Source organism: Ursus maritimus, unplaced genomic scaffold (assembly GCF_017311325.1).
Source record: "Ursus maritimus isolate PB19 unplaced genomic scaffold, ASM1731132v1 scaffold_6, whole genome shotgun sequence".
Classification (NCBI taxonomy): Eukaryota; Metazoa; Chordata; class Mammalia; order Carnivora; family Ursidae; genus Ursus; species Ursus maritimus.
This window is the reverse complement of record NW_024426774.1, coordinates 59,831,641-59,837,450: the sequence shown is the minus strand read 5'-3', so window position 1 is coordinate 59,837,450 and position 5,810 is coordinate 59,831,641.

The window sequence follows — 5,810 nt, the reverse complement described above, 5'->3', positions numbered from 1 at the left end:
CTGGAGCTCATGGAGAGAGCCCTACAGCTATCTTTACAACTACCCAACAAGCTCTTGGAAATTAGCTTTTTCTGTGATTTAATAACACCATTTACAGGAAACAAAACTTAACTTTTTTTAATACCACTAAGAGAATGAAGGCAGAGGGATAAGACAGTAGCCAGTGAACAATTCATTATCTTTGTGAAAACAAACGTGTAAATAACCTTTTACTTACTTTCATGGATGTGGCATGGGTAGGGGAGAAAGTAAATCCTTTTCAGATACTATGCTGTTGGCTGTAAACACCATTTCACCCTACCCTGTGGTCCCACTGACATGCTGGTGCTAAAGTGAAAATATTCTACCAATTCTAATAGACTGAAAATAAAAATAAACAGCTTAATTACATGGTGGGTGTTTTTGAATGGCTCTCTGAATTTTAAAGTGCTCATCATATGTCTCTATTATTTCCATACTCCACAAGACTTCCTCGCTTGAAGTACTCAATGAAGTGAGATGGATGCAACAAATAGCCAGGAAGCATCATATTTCCAACCCTAGTATCTATGTTCATTTCATCATTGAGAAGGACAGTGAAATGATAAGCATGTGGCAACCTTGCTGCCCATATTTCTATTTGAATATCATGCCTCGCTCAAAACTTTCATTTCAGGGGCGCCTGGGTGGCTCAATCGTTAAGCGTCTGCCTTCTGCTCAGGGCATGATCCCAAAGTCCTGGGATTGAGCCCCGCATCAGGCTCCCTGCTCCGCTGGAAGCCTGCTTCTTTCTCTGCCACTCCCCCTGCTTGTGTTCCCTCTCTCCCTGGCTGTCTCTCTGTCAAATAAATAAATAAAATCTTTAAAAACAAAACAACTTTTATTTCAAATCAGGAGAGTAAGAAACACTGGCTGAGAAATATTTGATGAGTTTTCTTTGGTCAACTGAGATGTGGATTTCTAGATTTCAGGATAAACTTTCAGAAGACAGAACCAAATCTATCAAACTTGGTGGTGTTGCATTCAAAGGAAAGCCTACATAAAAGCATGAAAACAGTGAAAATACTTTGTCACGTTACTAAAGAAAAATCTTTTTGAAAACACCCTTTCCCTAAAGTCAATTAGTAGACTATGTGATCCAATCAGGCAACCCCTTTTTTGAACTTTTTGGTGTTAAGACTATGGAAAAAGGAGAGAATGAGAAAAAGAAGAAGAGAGATATACTTAAAGTTAGAGATAGAGATATAGAGATAGCAATAGAGACAGAGATAGAGAAAGGAGGAGAATAAAGTGAAAAAGGCAGAAGAGAAGGAAGAGAAGGTGAAGGAAAAAAGAGGGAGCAAATGATGAAAGGGAAGAAAGGAATAAAAGATGGATGAAGAAAGTAATGGAGGAAGGAAAGAAGAAAAGAAGTACAAAATTTTTACAACTAAACAAATATGACTTTCAAAAGCTTTCTTTCAGGAGCTTATGGATATATCTGAATAAGTTGATAACTGGAATTCCTCTTTGGAAACTGCCAATTTATTTCTCATAAAAGAAATACATTAGATGCAGTTTTATAATGTCTTATAATAACAAAAATATGTTATCTACCATATTCATCCATCTTACTTGTGAATTATACTGTTTATCCTAAAAGTCAATCTAGGCTGGTCTTTAGAAGGGAGGTGATATAAATATGTGGGAGATATACAAAATGGAATTCTTGCTGTATGTGCTGAAAAGAAAAACAGTAGGTCTACTGAGAGAGAAGAGCAAGGCTAATGCACAGAGACAAAGAGACATGTGGGTGAGGGGACAGTCTCTCCTGAATTTCTGACAATTTTCCATTTCCTGTTTCCTGAAGTCTCTTGAGTTCTAAGAGACACTTTTGTAGTTCTTATTTTATTTTATCTCTGGTGCAGAAGGTTTGCTTAATCATATTTCTCAGTTTGTGGCACTCTCTTATGGGTTGATGCAAGGCTCCTTCTTGTTTTACTAATGCGCGTGTGTATGTATGTATGTATGTAAGAATGCAGGTGAAGTATGTATTCATTTTTATTCTCATTCACCATTCCCATTTTCCTTATGCTCATAACAACCACTCCAATATAATTACATACATGCTTGAAATTGAATTTAACACAGAAAAGTATATATGGTATTCTATGTGTGTATTTTTTTGATTGCATGTGTGACATTGTGCTATAGCCTTAATTTTACTTACAATTTTCCTTCATCTCTGTGCTTTAGAGAGCCATCCATGTTCCTGTGTGTGCATCTGTCCACATAGTTGTTTCTAATTGCTGCACATAATTCCACAGTGTGAATCTACTACTTTTTGCATATCTACCTCCTTGATATATAACTAGTGTTCCATTTTACACTACGATATATAAATCTAGAGTAAACATCAGGTAACATGTCCCATCATGGAATTTCACTGTATTGTATTGCTGGATCATAAGGCATGTGAATACTCTGTGACAAATACTGCTGGATGTATCTTGGGGACATTACAACAGCTTCACCACCATCAAGAGTACAAGAGGCCTTTTTATCTCCAGCTCCACTAATATTTGGCATTATACAGCTCTAATTTTTGTTAATCTCATAGGTATTAAGAGATATCTCTTGCTTATTTTGACTTTTAATTATCTAATTATTCATGAATTTGAACACCTTATCCTTTAGTTGCTACCATTCACTTTTACCCTTCTGAAAATTGTGTGTTCATATTCATTCCTTTTTTCACAATTGGGTTATCTCTTTCTTTTTCATCATCAATTTGCAGTATGTCCTTTAAACAGTCAAAATACCTGTTCCATTTTATAGTATCTTCCTTATCTTTAAATTATTACTTCACTCTGTGGTATATTTTATTGAGCAGATATTTATAATTTTGGAGTAACCACATTTAGTTGTACTGTAGAACAACTTTCAAGAAATACACTATTTTCCTTGTTTAAATGCTATTTCAGAAGACAGGAAAAAAGAGAAATCCAAACAACTCACTCATAGAATCAGAAAAATCTTAATTTAAATAATCAAATAAGGTCATTACAAAAGATATACTCCACTTGACTTGTACACGTAGGTGAGAAATTACAAAATACTAAACACTAATCAATTTAATACTAATAAATTACAAATAGCAGATTAACTTTTTCTAATAGGGGATTAAAAATACAGTGATTAATGGTTTATTAAAAGAATTCAAGGATAGTTCAATATCATCTATAACTCAATTACACCTATAGAAGGAGAAATATCACAGGATTTTAAATAACAAAATTCAACAGGAAACACCTATTTAAAGGAAAAGATTTAAGTGGATTCACTTTAAGGTCAGGAGAAAAAAGTATTCCCATTATCTACTGTATAATATAGTATTGTGGGTCATTAGCAACTCGACAGGCAATAAAAGAACTATGAGGTGTAAGATTAGGGAAAAAGTCAAAATGTCATTATTCTTCCTAGAGTATTAAACAAAATAAGGCAAATTATTAAAACCAAGGAGAAAATTCAATCAGATTGCCCAAGAGAAGATAATTTCCCCCAAAACTAATACTGTTCCTTAACTATATAAAAATCAATTAGAGACAAATTTGAGAAATAGTAAGATTCCACTGACAATGCAAAAACAACAACAACAACAACAATAAAACTAAACTAAACCTATTAATTACCTGGATATTAAATTGGCAAAGAATACACGAGAACTCTTTGGAGAGAATTTTAAAAGTACATTTAATGACATAAAAGAACCAATTAAAGTATAGCCCATGATCATAGGTGAAATGGCCTAACTTTGTAAGTTATTAATTCTGGTCAAATTATCCTATAATTTCAAAACAATCCTTATCAAAATATCAGCTGGATTTTTTAAAAGAAACTTGACAAATATTATAAAATCAAATGTAAAAATGAATAACTTTGAAAAAGAAAAGTCAACACTGGGGACTTGCCCACTAGATATTAGGACTCTAAAGCCATTGCAATAAAAATGATTTTATAGCTCTAAATGGACAAATATAATTACAGAACAGGCTAGAGGGAGAGGTCAGTGTTGAGTGTCCCCAGGCTTCCTTAACCTCTGGGGAGGATAGCTATTGGCCCCTAGATGCCTGCAAAATTAGAAGCCTGACCCTCAGGCAGCAGCTTTTAAAGTATGCATAGAGGTCTCTTTCAGAAAAGACTGGGAGACGGGCATTTCTCTCTTCTGTGCTGAGCCCTGGCAGGGATAGCTGGTTAGAAACTATTTCTTTCTTTGGGTTGCTAAGTTTTATATATCATTGCCAAAAGAGACAAAGTTTTCTTTTTCTTTTCTGCAGCCTCCAGAATGGCATCTGACTTTATTTGGAGACAATAAGTCAAGTTTCTTGGGAAATGATTTCAATTTTAAGGCAGCTAGTTTCATACACAGAGAATTATGGACTGTGGAATTGAAAGGGACTCTTGCGTTGACCACTCTGGACAGTTAATCGAGGTGGGGAAGGAACACTGCTTAGTCTGGAGGTCCCAGATGCAGAGCCTATGTAATCACTCAGTGCTTTTATCTTTTGAGGTATAGTTGTTTGCACCTGAATTCCCTTGAAAATCTCCAGTGGCAAAAAGTTTATGTATTCCAACTTGCAGGTGGCAATTTTATTGTGAAACTCCAGGTACACATAATTTTCTTCTATGTTTAACAAACGTTTCCTTCCTCCTTTACGTCACTTATTCACTGATTCAAAAATTTTCTGTCAGTAACAGTATATTTACTACCCACTTAAAGCCATTGTTTTATATTCTCATTCCCAGAACAGCAAAAATGAAGTTCTCCTAATACCGTGTAGAACTTAAAATCCTGGCATGATTTTGGATTTCAATTCTTTCAACCATGACTTGGTGTTCAGATATTCTCCATCTTGGTTTTCTTCCTCTGGATTAAGTGTCCCCATTAAAATATGGCACCCAGAACGGAACAAAATATGCCGGATGTGGTCTGAGCTACAGACTGTAGGAAAACGATTACTGGTTGTAATTTAGAAAAAGGGCTTCTACTAATGCAACCTACGAATGGGACTTTTTAAAGGCATCTGCCTTAGACTGATGGGTCTTATTAAAGTTGTGGTCAGCTAAATCCTCCAGATCTTTTTCACATGAATTTCTGCCAAACCAAGTTTCTCCATCCTGTACTTATACAATTAATATTTGAACTTTTATCCAGGACATTGCATTTATTGCTATTAAATTTCATCTTATTGGAATTTGCTCAGAATTCCAGCCTGTCAGAACATTTTTGAATGTTGATTGTTGTATTTATTATCCTTTCCAACTTTGTGCCTTTCAGATTTCATAAATTTCCTTTCCATATTGTCATCAAAATCAATGGTAAACAGGCCTAATGAGGCTGGGCCAGAGAGGGAATGAGTGGCTGTCCACTGGCAAATGGAGACTAAAATAAATTATTTGGGGCTGATTGTTGAATTCAGTTAACCCACTTTTACTCAGCTTGAATTTCATCCTGACATTAATTTAAGAGGAAATACTACTAGATATTTTATTTAAATCAAGTTGTTTCTGCAGATTTATCATGGTTGGCCAACTTTATAGTAGTATTTGGGAAAAAAGAAGTTCATTCATTCATTCGCGCCTACTATGTGCCAGGCAGCGTCGTGTGCTAGAGAAGTACTGTAAGCCGTTATAAGGAATTTTCATTGTATTTGTAATGAGAAACCATTAGAGAGCTTATTAGGCATAGTAAAATGATCTGAGTTCAGGTTAAAAGATCACTTTGATACTAGGTATAGAATAGATGAGAGAAGGGCAGGAATGTGAGCAGGGAGACCAGTTATGGAAATTAA